We start from the raw sequence: 17,146 nt of genomic DNA on the forward strand, positions 1-17,146 counted from the left end.
GTTAGCACTTGGCATGTTTTGAAGACTGGAATGACGAAAGCATTTTGTTCTGCTACCTAAACACTTTATCCTTCGTTACCTCTTTTGAGCCTTACTTATTTTCTTTCATACCCCTCGTTCGGAATCAGTATCAACGAAAAAAAAAGAGAAAGAAAGAAAAACAACAAAACAAAACAAAACAAAAAAAAAGAAAAAAAAAAGAAAGGAGAAATCAGAAAAGAAATTGATAACAAAGAAAAAAAAATCAAATGAAAAGAGGAATTGGGAACTACGTTTGACCTGATTCCTCAAAGAGGATACGTAGGCGCTTCACGGCTCGGTCATAGTTTTGAAAAATGAAAAAAAAAATCAATTAAAATATCCCCAAGCAAGAAACTGGGGCAGAGGTTGCGGTCGTTGTAAATAAATCTAATTCCGAAGGTTGTAACTAATAACCCAAAAAATTAATGTATTTTTGAGCCTTTTAATACCCTTTTCTTTCTAGCCTATCCAAAACCCACATTACGGTCCAAAGAAAGACCTTTTGACCAGTCTTCAAAAGATGCCAAGTCAGACAAATAAGATTTTTACCGGCGAACATAACATTCTGTTTCCACAACAGAAAGGACTCTAATCTCCAACAAAAAGAGTCATGCCGGAAACACTCCAAATTCCCAGCTGGAAAGTGATACAAATGAGAGAGTCTTATTGGTGAAAACCTTCACAGACACCATAAGGCGATAAAAGCTGAGAGAAAACCAAAATGAGAGAGGCTTGATAGTGAAAACCCTTCGGGCACTACAAGTCGAATAAGAGTGAGAATCAGATGGGGAATCGCCAATTGAAGATCTTGAAAGAGGATTGACGGTAAAGAATAGGCCCCATATGCATGTCATGGCCATTAGAGTCGGCATCTGCATTTGATAGGGTTTTTATTTATAGTTTCTTTTGTTAAAAGAGTCATGTTTTTTCCTTTGTCTTTTTATTCTGTTCCCTTTTTATCTTTTACCTTTCATAGAAAAATCCCCAATAGAGTCTGCTCGGTCAGAACAAGTGTGAATTGACTTCAAAATAGGCCATCAGCTTTTCAAGATGAGATCTGACTAGTACCTCCAAATGATATCGTCAGCAAGGAACAAGCGCGAGGCCAGTGTCAAAAAAGATATCCCCAGCAAAGGGAATTGACAAAAGGATTGACGGGCGTCAAGAGAGATATACTTGTCAAACCCAAGGTTATAAACCTCAAAGCCAAGGCCCATGAACAAAGCGAGGAAAGCAGTGAGCATGATTTGGCGAAATCCATACTAGACTAAAAGGTCGGGGAAATGCTAGTTTCCAAGCTATGCCACAAAAGAAGAGGGATATCCCCCAGCAGGAAGGGGTCATCCCCAGCACATAATATCATCCCCAACAAGTGGTGGAGCACAGAGAAAGGAAGAGAGAAAGGGAAAGTCATCCCAGTAGGAGTATCACAACCAACCACCATGTTTTAAACTAACAATTTTGTTTGATTTGAAACAGGTAAGGGAAATGGCATTGAGGCAGAAACGCATGCCACAAGGGATATTATCAAACTGGGGCAGAAAATTTTCCTTCCATTTAGAAAATTTTCTGGAAGTCAGGTACCCCCAGCTGATAACATTTTACCCCCCAACAGGTAAGTAAATCAAGGGAGGTAGTCTTTGAAGGAAGAAGCTATGCAAAAACAAAACAAAAAAAGGAATAAAAAAAAAGAATAATAATAAAAATGGGGAAGGTAGAAAAGGAAAATTCATCCCAACCCCCAGCAAGTATTCGAGGTAAGACATTTTCAAGTCTTAAAGATATTTTGGGTTAATCCGCCCTCAAATAGGATCTGTCGGGTTCATCCGCCCTCAAATAGGATATGTTGGGTTCATCCGCCCTCAAATAGGATCTGTTGGGTTAATCCGCCCTCAAATAGGATCTGTCGGGTTCATCCGCCCTCAAATAGGATATGTCGGGTTCATCCGCCCTCAAATAGGATCTGTTGGGTCCATCCGCCCTCAAATAGGATCTGTCGGGTTCATCCGCCCTCAAATAGGATATGTCGGGTTCATCCGCCCTCAAATAGGATCTGTTGGGTTCATCCGCCCTCAAATAGGATATGTTGGTTTCAGTCTTTTTATTTCAAGTTTTAAAACCAGGCGCCCACCTGTATAACGAGAGGAATACTTTTATGTCTTAGTTTAGACAGGCACCCACCTGAATAACGAGAGGAATACATTTTCTGTCTTTTCGTTTCTGTTCAAGGTCACCCACCAGTATAATGCGGGCATATCATTTTTCATGTCTTTACCAGGCGCCCACCTGTATAACGAGAGGAATACTTTTATGTCTTAGTTTAAACAGGCGCCCACCTGAATAACGAGAGGAATACTTTTGTCTGTGCATTTCATATTCTAGGCACCCACCTGTATAACAAGGGAATACATTTTGTGTCTTTGCCATTAGGCGCCCACCTGTATAATAAGGGAACACATTCCACGTCTTTACCCATAGGAGATGCATTTCCTCCTAAGTTTGTTTTAGTTGCACCAATAGGAGATGCATTTCCTCCTAAGTTTTAGTTTTACCCATAGGAGATGCATTTCCTCCTAAGTTTAAGTTTCACCCATAGGAGACGCATTTCCTCCTAAGTTTATGTTTTACCCATAGGAGATGCATTTCCTCCTAAGTGGTTGTTAAAGATATTAAAAAAAAAAAAAAAAAAAACAAAAAATGACCTAGTCTGATGAACCTTCTCCTAGGATCAAAATCTTAGTCTGACGAATTTTTCTCCTAAGATAGAGACCTAGTCTGACGAACCTTCTCCTAGGATCCAAATCTTAGTCTGATGAATCTTTCTCCTAAGATAACCAAAAACAAAAAATGACCTAGTCTGATGAACTTTCTCCTAGGATACCAAAAAAAAAAAAAAAAGACCTAGTCTGATGAACCTTCTCCTAGGATCAAAATCTTAGTCTGACGAATTTTTCTCCTAAGATAGAGACCTAGTCTGACGAACCTTCTCCTAGGATCAAAATCTTAGTCCGATGAATCTTTCTCCTAAGATGCTAAAAAAAACATTTTTGAAAAAAAAAGAAAGAAAAAAAGAGTCATTTTCCTAAACCCAGGCGCCCACCTGTATAACGAGAGGAATACATTTCAGTTTTTATTTCAAGTGTTGAAATTGGGAGCCCGCCCATAATAACATAGGCATACATTCAGTTCTTACTTTCAAGTGTTGAAATTGGGAGCCCGCCCATAGAACAGAGGAATACATTTCAGTCCTTACATTTCAAGCATTGAAGTTAGGCGCCCACCTGTATAACAAGGGAATACATCCTAATCTAGTATTTAGTTCACTCTCAGCACTGCATCAGTAGTATCAGTGGGCTACGATTTTGCTAACGACTCACAAACCTTCCCAGTGCAAACTGGGTTAGGAAATTTTGTTTGTTTTGTTTGTTTTGATTGTCAGGGGCCTGCCTGTAGAGCAGAAGATTGTTATATGTCAAAGATTGAAGAAGTTAGGGGCCCGCCTGTGGAACAGCGGGATCGTTCAAAGTCAAGCTGTAACCCATTGGAAGGCAGAAAGCCACAACAAAAATCCCCTGCACTCAATCCAAGATAGAAGCAACAAAAATCTCGCCCCAAGAATGCGAGTCAACAGTCTGAGAGGGTCAACAAAAGCTAGTCACAAAAACAAAAAGAAAAAAAAGAAGAAAAAGAAAAAAGAGAAAAATGAATGAATCCGAAGCACGGATGTGGAGAACAAATGTGATCTGCTCAAGAACTAGCGCCTACAACTAGCAAGTATCAAGGTTCAAATCCAAAGTCTGTATGAAGCACCATTCAAGACTCAAGACCAAGTTTCAGAAGACTTAAGAGATAGGAATCCTTGTAACTAGTAGCTGATAGGCTTAGTTAGTCTTTTTCAGTTTTCAGTTTTGTTGTAACGACAGGACCGCGGACCGGAACGTTAACGGAACGGCACCTCGATCGGCTCTTCACCTCGGTACCCTCTACTATCTCTCTCATTTCCGAACTACACGTGGCCTGATTCCTGTATAACCAAGGATATGTAGGAAGCTCAGATACCAGGGCTCGGTCACATTCCCTCCCTTTCCTTAAGTGTAGTCCGTCCAAGTAATGGTCGGGTCAAAAACACGGCTAGTCGTTCTTTGTCGGAAAACTCTTCGTGTTTCCAGTCAAAGAGGGGCAGCTGTAAGCACGTGATTTTTGACCCTCCCCGAGAATTTTCACATTTTTAGCGTGAATATGTGAAATTGGGTCTAGAACAGTTATTTTAACTATTTTTACTTTATTTCAAAGAAAAAAAAATCACAAAAATATATATATAATTTTAGTTTATGTATTTCTCATAAACTTGAAAAATACAAAAATTGCACTTTATTTTTGTACTTTGTATAATTTCGAAAATTACAAAAAAAATAATAAATAAAACATAGTTCTATTAAGGTTTTATAGTCATTTTAACTTTGAAAAATACAAAAATATTACGTCATATTTTGTCTTTATTAAAGAACGAAAATTACAAAAAAATAGTTTTATTAATATTCTATAGTCATTTTTAACTTGGAAAAAATACAAAAATATTACCTCATATTTTATCTTAATATTTAAAACGAAAATTACAAAAAAAATAGTTATTTTATTAATATTTTGTAGCTATTTTAAAATCTTGAAAAATATTTAAAAATATATAGTTTTGTTTAAATACTAGTCTTATTTTTGGTAGTTATTTTGGTTACATAGGACTAGTTAAGCAGCGTGTTCCTATTTCTCGGGTCCTGGTAAAAGAATAATATTCGGGTTTAAATTACCCGGTTTTAGGCCTAATTTTCGGACCTAGCCCATAATAAACCGTGTCTAGGACACATGGGGAACCCCACCACGCGTGGGGGACATATGCCTCGAACCCCACCACGCGTGGGGCTCATTTTCATGGGCATGCCAATACAAAACACGGACAAAAGCCAACAGGAAAGGGGGATTTTTTTGATTTGAAAAAACGACTACTGTAGCCTCGTCTTCTTCTTTCGGAAGAAACAAAAGAAAACCCTACAGACTATTCACGCTTCTTCTTCCTCAAGAAGAAGAAGCAAAAACCCTAGCTCAGTCCCATTCCCAAACCAACCAGGCGAAAACCACCACCAAACGAGTCGTCTCCTCCCAAAACTTCGTCGACAACAACCCCAAACAGCTCCCTCCGTCCCTTCTGTCCCAACGACCAAAACCAGCAAAAACTACCGAACGGACCACCCTCCCCCATCGCCTGAAACCTCACGTCGCCGGTCACCTTCCCCAGCTCCCTCTCTGCCATAACCACCGTCCGACACCGCCAACAAACACACTCAAATGACACTGACCAAAACCACCATTGACACCCCAAAACCATTTCCAAAAACCTACCCAGCTGACCCCTCCCCGTCACTGTCACCCCAGCACCACGACCAACGTCGACAACCATCACCCCGTCACCATTAAACACTGCCCGTCGACCCCCACAATCGTCGACTAAACAGTCCGTCAGCTTCACGCCACTAGCTGAGCCGGAGTTCATGGGAGTGAGCTGCTCGACCTTGTGTTGAGGTCGAGTTCCAGTCCAAGGTCCAAAGGTTGAGTCGAGGTCCGGTGCGTCGAGTTTGTTCCGGGGTTTTCGTTGTTTGTTCCTTGTTCAGTGAAGTCCGGTCTGAGTTCCGTAGGAAGCACTGTTTGTCGTTCTAGGATTGTCGAGGTTCGAAGGTTGGTGTTCTTCATCCTTTGTTTCATTTCATTCATTTTGCATATTATGGTTCAAGGCAATAAATGAAAATATTCGATATGTATGAATGTTAACAATGCAATTTTGTTGTTGTGTTAAAAATGGTATTTTATGTTTAGTTACTGCATGCTCAAAGTAAATGTGAGCATATGAACGAGGTTATTCTATTTTTCATTTTTACCATGGATATTATTACCGGTTAGAATCGTTTTTTTTTTGTTTAATCTCGGATGGCTTCACTAGTAGGAAATCGTAGTTGTTTTAAGTTTGCCCTTAAAAAGTGAAAATGAGACGAGCCTCGCAAAAAATAAAAAAAATAAAAAGAGAAAAAATGCACAAGCCACGGGGCCCTCTAAACGTATATATTAAATACTTAGATTCCGGGACGGGCTATTTAGCAAATTTCCCGGCCCTCCCCAAAAATAATAATGCGCTAGTTGCTTTAGGCGCGCCTTTAATAATGTTATCTCCCTAAGCTCGGGTGCACATTTATGTGACCCAAATCCAAATCTCAACGGAGTCGAAATATGTCTCTAGTCACGGGCGCATTGATTGTGGCGTGGCCCGAGATGCATTTCCATGACGTTGCAAATTCTTTAAAAAATAAGAACGAGACGAGCCTCGCCAAATAAAAGGGACAAATTGCGGGGCCCTCACAAAGTATATGTATTAAATACTTAGATTTCAGGAGGGTCGATTAGCGAATTTCACGGCCTCCGAAAAATAATAACGCGATAGTCACTTTAGGCACGTCTTTAATAATTTAATTTTCCTAAACTCGGGTGTGCATTTCATGCGACCCAAATCCAAATCCTAAAACATCAAACAAAATATGTTTCGGATTGTGGGTGCATTTCATGTGACACAGTCCAAAGATATATTTTAAGCGATGTTCACATTCTTGTAAAAACAATAATAATAAAGCGGTTAAAAGATAAATTTGCACATAAGTTCATATTGTATTAAAACTCAGATAAATAAGCCAAATATAACAGTTGAGCGACCGTGCTAAAACCACGGAACTCGGGAATGCCTAACACCTTCTCCCGGGTTAACAGAATTCCTTATCTAGATTTCTGGTACGCAGACTGTAATATAGAGTCATTCTTTTCCTCGATTCGGGATTAAAATTGGTGACTTGGGACACCCTAAATCTCCCAAGTGGCGACTCTGAAATAATTAAATAAATCCCGTTTTGATTGTCCTTTAATTGGAAAAAACTCCCCTGCGCCCCGCGGGCGCGGAAAAAGGAGGTGTGACAGTGTGCACCATAAATTCAGAAGACTCAGAAAGAAGGAGGTTTCGTAGCAATTGTATATGCACAATTCAAATAATATTAAAGCAGTAAAAATTTCATTTAGCATATTGAGCATATATCATGTAAAAATCAGATAATAAATAAAGTCAATTATAACAGTTATTTTAAGCTTGAATTCTTAAACCCTGAACCAGTGGTTCTGGGTTCGATCCCCAGCAGAGTCGCCAGAGCTGTCACACCTCCTTTTTCCGCACCCGCGGGGCGCTTAGGGAGTTTTCTCCAATTAAAGGACAGTCGAAACGGGATTTGTTTATTTGTTTCAGAGTTTCCACCTGGGAATTTTAAGGCATCCCAAGTCACCAGTTTTAATCCCTGAATCGAGGAGAATATGACTCTGTTTATTATTCTGCGAACCAGAAATCCTGAGTAAGGAATTCTGTTAATCCGGAAGAAGGTGTTAGGCATTTCCGAATTCCGTGGTTCTAGCACGGTCGCTTAACTGTTTTTATTCTTGGCTTAATTATCTTGATTTTACTAAATACGTTTTTATTGCATGATTTTACTACCGCTTTTATTTATTGTTTACAATTATATAAACGAATTACGCGTACGTATATTCGTATTATATACCTTTTATAATTACAGGGGATCGTGCCACGCATACGTGTACACAATAAAATTGACCATATTATATTTTTTGTTAAAACTCATATGTTCAAAATTTAAAATAAAATTAAGAACATCGTCATCCTTGTATTTAAACAATGAATTGCACATCTCGGGCTATATGAAATTATTTTGATATCCTCGGAGAAATCCCTTTTATTAAAATGTTCACTCGAAGTTGCGCGAACGCATAATTCGAATTGCTTTTAAAAAATATAATCAGGTTACGCGAATGCATCCCTAATTATGCCAAATATTCTTAATGGTATTATGGGCTTTCCACGAATTGTTTATTATATTTACACATTTTATATGAAAATCCTGAGAAATTCACATTTAAGGGATGCCTTTAAATTCTTTTAAAAGAATTCACAATTTATTAAATGTTGCCCGTCGATTATAATTTCCGCGTATAAATTATATTCATCCAGACTATTCAAATTCAAAGAAAAGAATAAAAATATGATTAATACTATTTTTAGCAAATACAACATATATATATATATACCAAAGAATGAATTGCGTATGAAACTAAAAAAAATGATTTATGAAGGGAAGAAATATTTTTGAAGAATTTTCATTATTTTTATTTAGTGCAAATTCTATTTCTACTTACCATTGATATAAAGTGTTGCAATTTGTGCTTGTACATCTCATCTCATTCTCATATACTTGCTTTTAATCTAATAGGCCTAATTATTTTGTTAATTCTGCTTATGGTTGAATGTAAGATATATATATATAATCAAACCGATTTGATTCTCAATTTATGTGAACCATTGTTAAACACTAACTTTCGCATTGTAAAATTCCTAGGCCATTTGTTATTAAGAAAGAGAACAAATCTACCTAATTGACTTAATAAAATGATATTGCATACAACATTATTTGCCATATTTTGACATTTGCAAACATAGCGGAAGATACTAATGCAACTTTCGACTATTGATTATAATCATAATCACTATTACGCCATATATGGACAAAATGCAACCAACATCATCTAGCCTTAATCCACAACCAAACAATCGAAATACGCTAACCACGCATTTTCTTGATATTCCCAGAATACTCTATACCTGACTAACAATGTCATAAGACTTAATTAATAGCCAACTTCATGCCATGTTCCCTATCTTGACAATTCAATCATAACTATACTTTAATGAAATTCTGGAATAGATAATATTATTACAACACTTATATGAATTTCAAAAGAGAATGATCAGCTGATAATTAGCATGTCAAGCATACTACTATATTAAACAACATGAAACAAAACTGAAATTTATAATAATGAACTTAGATAAATGGAAAAATAGAATTGCAATTCAAGCTTCATTGATTTGTCATGCTGAATCTCTTTCCAACATAGAATTTAAAAGATATGTACCTGGAAATGAAGGTAGAAGGAGTAAATTTCAGCAGTTGCAGCAGTAACAAAAATCAGCAGAATAGCAGTATTTCCACAGATTTGAGCAATAATAAGACCCGGGGAACCCAGATGCACAATAACAGTATTTTTTAAGAAACTTCAGATTTTAACTGAACAATGGGATCAAATAAATCCGAACAGATTCAACGAAAGAATAATATTTCAGATTTCAGTTTCTTTTCTGTTTCAGATTGTGTGTGTGTGTGTGAATGTTCTCTTTTCTATTTCTTTTTCTGTTTTCTTCCTCACTTTCCTCTTCTTACAAAAATAATCTGATTTCTTTTCTTTTTCTTCGAAATCTCTCAATAAAATTTGATCAAAATCTGATCCTAAAATCTCTCTTCCTCTCCCTCTAAAAATCTGTCCAGCTCCCTGTATTTATACAGGTCTGCCCCTTTCTTTTTTAAGTGCTACCTGGACCCCTTTCTTCTTTTAAAAATCAGAAAGTTCCATTAAAATCTGCTTTTAAATACTTTAAATCCCATTAAGTGATCTTATCCTGATTTTCAGCAGCCCCATTACCCTTTGTTTCTCATTATCACATTAAATAATAGTCATTAACTTTCCACTTTCAGCCCACTATACTATCATATTATCCTTACTGTTCTATCCCAGAAATGTCCCAGAAATCGTACTGTAATTACTGTCCAAGTTATCTGAATTAAACTTGTTTAGCAGCTAACAACCAATTCCTAAATCAAACAACATTCTGTCATTTCATTGTTAGTTAATTGACCCAACAAACTCAATGTCTAATAACTAATGGACAAGCTAAATTCAGATTGAGCAGCTGAACTTGCATACAAACATATTAACACTATGCAGAACTTAACAGAACCAAAAAAATTGAATTGAAATTCAGATCAACATGAATGCACAGCATATACACAGCATTCATTTTGACAGACTCATTGAAATGTAAACAAGGGTGATTTAACTGACGGGTATTAATTTAAACTGATTATCTACAACAATTGTCAACAAACAATCTATAGAAACAGATTATTTCAATCAGTATTAAACGAGCATTCATAACATAACTAATCGACGAACTTAATCGAGTCAATTACACATATTGTAAATAATCATACCAACAGAAACAATTCACTTGTTATATCATATAGACGGGTATAAGGCAGAATCACAGAATTGACTAGAAAATTATGAAAAATTAAACAGACTAATGAAACAAACAAAAATACACGTAGAATACACATAAGAAATAGAAAAAATACCTCTGAACCTTCAAATTCAACCGGACTCAAACTCAACTTGGATTCGGGCTTTTTGAAATCAAACAGACCTTAGTCGAAGTATTTTCAACTGAAAATACTTCGACTAAGGTCGATTAAACCTCAATCCTTCGTTTGAATTGAAAAAATTCCAAGACTGGAAAATTTTTAGGGTTTCAGATTTTGGATTTTAAATCCGAACATTTCTGGGCAGATTCGAAGGGAACCAAAAATGACACAAGGGTGAGGGAAGCCTAGGGTCATTTGGAGTTAATTTGAAAGGAATCTGAGTGAGTTCATTTTTGATTCGAACCTTCAAAAGAAGATTCGAAGAGTTCTGAGGGGATTCGAACCAAACCAACACTAGATCCATAGCTAGGGTATCTAGGGGAAGCTGTGATGTTATTTTGGAAGACATTGGAAAGGATTGAGTTTTCAGACCAACCTTCGATTTAATATTCGAAGAGTTGGGGTCTGATTCGAAACAAACTAAGGCCAGATCCGTGAAGAGGGGGTTGTGAGGAGTCTGGGGTGTTAAGGTGGTGACCGGCGACGTTGTTGCCGCCGGGTTTCAGGTGGTGGGATGCTAGGGCTGCTAGGGTTAGGGGTGGGTTTTGGAGAAGATGATGAATAGTGAAGAGGGGGGGTGTTTAGTTAGGGGGGCCGGGGTAAGGATTTGGGGTTTATATAGGGGGAAGGTGGATTGATACTGACCGTTAGATCAAGCAGAATGAAAGGCCAGGATCTATCCACTTAACCAAACGATGTCGTTTGGTTTAAGTTGGGGGGACAGGTTGAACCGGGTATTGGATCGGGTAAGGGCTATTGGTTAAGGTTCGTGGGATCTCAGCCATTGGTTGGCTTTGATCCAACGGTCCTTGATAAAATGTGACCAAACGTCGTCGTTTGGTCTTGGCTTTGAATTGGACCGGTCCTGGGTTGCCTGGATTGGTCTGAGGGGGTTTATTTTATTTGGGCCTGGATTTAGGTCCAGGTCCGATTTTTTCTTTTACAATTTATTTTTTTATTTTCTAATTTTATTCTTAATTATAAAAAATCCTAATAAAAATTATAAAACAATTTTAACCTTACAGAAATATTAATTACCTTTTAACAACTATTTAACACATAGACAAAACATTAATCACACAGTGGAACATTTAAAATAGAACAAATGTATCTTTTTTTTTTGTGATTTTATTTAAATCAATTATTAAATGCATAATTAAATCCTAGATATGCATGAAACATATATTTTTTATTTTTATTTTCATTTTATTATGACAAAGTAAACATTTACGGACATAACACAAATATTTAACAAACACCACGCAAATTCAAAAATTGCACACTAAAAGAAATTTATTTTATTTTTGATTTATTTTGGAGTAGTTTTCGTGAGGCAAAAATCACGTGCTCACAAGCCTTCACAAAAGAGACTAAGTGTCTCAACTTACTCCAAAACTACTCCAAACCCGAACCAACTAACCCGGTAAGCCAAAATACAACTAAAGAACACAAAAGAAGCAGGAAATGGGGAAACATGGCAATAACTCTCGAAACGACCGGCCGGGTTGTTACACCAAAAGAAGAGTCATCTCTATATTTCCAAACCGAAAGACGACCCTCTTTTCATCCTAGAATATAGTGGTTGCTTTAGTTAGTTCCTTGTTTAGTCGAACGTTCATAAAAGATGGTAAATTACCCAATACCATTCTTACATGATTCCTGTCACATAGTACGAGGTCATTCCACCATTCAATCAATAGAGGTGGGATATTCTGGACCATGCCGAACCTGGGAATTTCAAGCCTCATTTTCTGCATCAAACAGAAGAGTTAGCCCCTTCCCCCTCTAGATTTGATTAATTACGCAATAATAGTCAACATGTTAGCATATTTCTCCAAGTAATTGCCATAGCATGAATGCGTCCCTTGGGATTGTAGAGATCCCTTTGGACTTTGGAAAAGGCTTATCTAAATGGATTAGTGCTCCATGAGCATTTAATCCATCCTAGGTTTTAACATGATGCGGGCATATTTTCAATTAGAGTAGGCTTCTAGAAGGTCTAGAATGATACTCTCAAGCACACTACTTGAGAGGGAAAGGCACGAGATCCTCAACTGCATCGTTGATCGACTAGTCTATCGCTAATAAGTCTTCCCTATTTGACAAAGGTTTTTACAGAAAGCACAGACACTCATCCAGAGTCGTTATGTTGATAGTAGGCATGAGTGAAATATGATGTTGGAAGCATGCTTGTACCAAAGTAATAGCATGTAGCCAAGTAATTTGCATGATGAAAGCACATAGAAGTAGTATTAAATAATACGATAAAATAAACAAGAGAGAAAGGGAAAATAAAAGACAAAAGGAAAAAGTTAGCATAGTTCAAAAAATCAAAAAACTATAATTAGATTAAGCAAATAAAGGAGATGGGAAGGGAGGTTCAAGAAGTAGCAAGTTCGAGTAGATAAAGGGGGTAGGAAGAGGGAGGTTCATGAAAGTTGTCAAATAATTCAACAATCCACATAAGTAAAAAAATTTATGGTAAGATCCTGAGTAAATCCCTAGCGAAGTCGACATGCTATCGCACCTTGTTTTCTTGCGAAAGCAAGTTGTGACGTATGACAACTCTTTTTAAATGGGTATTAAAAGAAAAGAGTCGTCACCTAATGATTTTGAGGTGTGTTAGAGCAACTATTTATAAATAACTCTGTTTTGACTAGTCTATATTACCAAAGATCTGGTAAGGCCACAATTACCTCGAAGAGAAGGTGTTAGGCACTCTCCGAGGTCCACAACTGTGGGTCCTGACTGAATTCTTTACTATATGTGGATTATTGAATTATAACTAGATTATATGAACATGTCGTTTAAAGGAAAGCAGAAGTTCAAATAACTAATTAAAGCGAAGACCAGAGTGAGGCAACTAATTAAAGGAAATTGTACACAAGCGAAAAGAATGACTTGTCCACTAATAAGTCATTGGTACAACTCTTGAGCATTACAAGGCACATCCTAGTCCAATCTAGGTTTCAATAAGCAGGTGTACAAGTAATAACTATATATGGGGGTCCTAAGTTTTTTAGCCTAAATAATCACCTCGTGCAATATAAATAATACTTCACAACTCCCTTAAGTATAAGGGGTTGCTCATATTATTCAACGGCCATAGACTATCATCTCAAGCTACCCAATTACTATCTTGAAGTTGATTGCCTAAAGAGTTGTAGTTCAATTTTAAATTGCATCCTACGCGTGCTTACCTGCCCTATACCTGTGGTCCAGGAGAATATGGACCTACTATGTGGATGGTTCTAGACTCCTTTAGGCTACTCAAAATAATAAAACTAAATGTTACACAATCAAAACAAGTAGGACTTCTCAATACACAGGTAGCACAAAAGGCTCAAGTTCACCTCGTCATATAAACTCTTATGCACACAATTAATTACATGGACAGTTATCGCTAATATTAACTACGCTTAAAATTAGGTAGATGGGCAGTTATGAACAGGCAGACCTGGAATCGGAACATGCTAACTCAGTTACACCCTATAGGCATGGTTTCTATATGAGTGAATACGATTAAGCATTTCAATAGTTGATGCAAAGTCCAATAGGCAGGATTTCTAGATGGCCAGATTCGGGCAATGAAGCGGTTTTAAAATGCAATTTTTTTAAAATGATACTATAGCCATGCTTTCTAGGTGAACCATAGAATCCTATATATATGACTTCTAAGTGATTCAGATCTGGGCAGTGAAGTTGTTGAAAGCATAGATTTATTTGTTTAGTCCTATACTCATGCTTTCTAGGCGAGCCACGTAATTGAGAAAAGAGATATCAAAGTGAGTAATTTTAATTATTAGAATCCTATAAACATGATATCTGGATGCAGAAGTGAGGCAAGTTAAACGAGCAGCAAACAAGTTCAGTTTAAGTCCTACAATCATGCTTTTCTAATATGCAAGTCAAGATATTAAATTAGTTAAAAACATTACATTCTAAGTGAGTAGGCAAAATTATAAGTAAGTCATATAGATAATTCCCAAAGGATGGTGCATGGAAAGCAAATAAGACATTTAGAATCCTATAGGCATGTTTTCTACCCATTCATACGAGAATTAAAGTATCCCAACTCCCACTTTCACTAATTCCCCCACTATTCATCATTATAATTATTACATGCCTAAATAGAATAGTACAAACTCAAATAAATGACCACAAGACTAGCTGGGACAACTACAGGTCTAATCTGGGACAACTACAGGCCTAATCTGGGACAACTACAGTCCTAATATAGATACAAACTAAATCAGGGATGCTTCTAGGCTTTCATCCAAAACATGGAACCTCGTGTGGATGAGCAACACCATACTCCAAATAGCTATAGATATGCTTCAGCTCTCAGCACCAAACTGTCCTAACAGTCAGGCCCAAACAAATACCTCACATACCCATTTGGATGCCAAACTAACCATACAAGTGACAAGCTATATACTAGGTCAATTAAACAACTTTGGAGTCTCCACACCCAGTTCTTAAGGTTGTAACTAACAAAGATAGTAGTTTCTAAACCAAAGACACATAGACATGATTACACAAAATCTTAGCATGCATACATAGCATACGCAACATAGATATATGCTATATTTTGCCAGAAATAAGTTCAAATTGATAGGATTAAATAGCAAACCACACTAAGAAGAATTTCAAAGTCAATATGATTCATAATTAGCTTAAAGGGCTTTAGACATAAGAGTCTTAACATGGAAATCTAGAAGAATCATAATCAGTAACAAAGCTGAGTAGCAGTTTCTATATGAAAGTCTTTAACTTGAGAGCCTAATGATCATAACTAGCTTGTAGCCAAATGGGATAATAAACAGACTAGTGATCATGGTCAAAGTAATTGACAAGCAGTCACTTAGTTTGAACATGAGAAACTTAGAATGTAGAGTGCCCTGGAAAATATCAGACATACCACAAAGGTCCAAAATTTTGAAAGCAACATAAGAACTCAGGGCATAAGAAAATAAGCCAACTTCATGTTAATATGACAAACATGCATCACAAAAAGAAGGCCAAGACTTATTCCAGTTGACAACACATAGGAACAATAGGCTAAATATATTGGTACTCATCCTAGAAATCTTAAGGAATCAGTAATTACATAATGATAACATAACATTAGACTTTACAGATAGTAGAGAGACCTATTTGTCTAAGAGTTGAGATAGTATTGGCATGCAAAGTTCTCATAATCATTACTTAACTCTAAGAAAGTATCATATTGTACACGAAGGACTCAATAGGAAGAAATACATTTGAACAAATTCTGGGTATGAATTATTTTCTCACAAGAATTTAAAGCAAGTCAGGGAGATGGACTCATAACAAGATGAATATATAAGTACTCAAATATACAAAACATAATAGGCTAAGTAGGCTTAGATAGTCAGAAATCATTCAAGTTGAACACATATAATTGGCATACGTCAAAGTTTAGAAATAGGCAGGTTCGGATGCTAGAAAAATATAGGGTTATAGGATATCTCCAAGGCAAATAGGATCACAAAAAAAAATAACATGATATCATACTAGTTCACAAAAGCTTAAAGTACATGGACATACAGAGCACGAACACAAGCAAAAGGGAATGAAATTGTGAGAGTCAAGGGTACTTACCAGTTACATATTAATGAACAAGTAAATAAGAAAAGTAATTTCCAATAGTAGTTGAATTATCAAAAGCAAAGAGAGAACTATAGCACCTCAAACCTAGTGTGCTAGATTTCACAAGAGCTTCAGACAAGCTCCGAGCAGTTCTCGCACTAGGAAGGTTAATGAATCAATTCCGGTAGCTTTGGCTTTCAGCCGGTCAAGAACCCAATAATCTTAGAATATCATAGTGAGGAAGTAAGGGAGTAGAGGTGATTAAGAGTCTGCCTAAATGCAAAATTGGGGAGAGTGTTATATAATGTTCAATTAAGTGAACAAACAAGTAAAAAAATCATGCATGCATAAACAAGGAAAGAATATATCACATGCCAATCAGTAAGGTAGCCAGTAAAAGGAGAAATTGAATTCCAAACCCTAAATATGGTTCAACATTTGAAATAGGCCAGCTGGTGTGAGAAATCAGACCTTTTTTGTGTATATGGATGAAATATCGTCCAAATCTCGAAGGTTAAAGTCGATCCGGTCCGATCTAGGAGATAGTTGTCACGCCCCTTTTTTCCCTTCGCGGAGAAGAAGTCCGAGTTTCGACATTGCATGGTGGGTAATGACCCATTTCCTTTTGAGAATTGGGTATTTGAAGAGTCTCCACCTAACGGATTATGGTGCGTTAGGGCACCTAGAGCGATTAACTCTTGGATTGGTTTGCATTATCAGAGATTTAGGGTAAGGGCTTGAAATAACCTCGAGGGGAAGGTGTTAGGCACCCCTCTCGGTCCACAACTATGTATCCTGGCCGAACTTATATTTATGAATTAGTACATTAACAAATAAGTAGTTGAAACAAATAATTGCAAGAAAAGTACGTTGGACGCAGTATGACTCAAATAATAAGACAAAGATTGTGTACATGTAGGAAAGTAAAGCAAAGGGTTTTGGGAAAGGAGGGGTCCTAGGTTAGTTAGCGTATGGGATCACCCCCACGCAATGTCCGGTAAACACTCCTTAATGAGGGGCTACACGTGATATTAGTGTGCAGTCATCATATCCCATTCTACCCAAGTCCCTCCCTTTCGTCATAGTCTAAAGCGTTCTAGGAACCT

This window comes from Nicotiana tabacum, chromosome 18 (genome assembly GCF_000715075.1).
Source record: "Nicotiana tabacum cultivar K326 chromosome 18, ASM71507v2, whole genome shotgun sequence".
Classification (NCBI taxonomy): Eukaryota; Viridiplantae; Streptophyta; class Magnoliopsida; order Solanales; family Solanaceae; genus Nicotiana; species Nicotiana tabacum.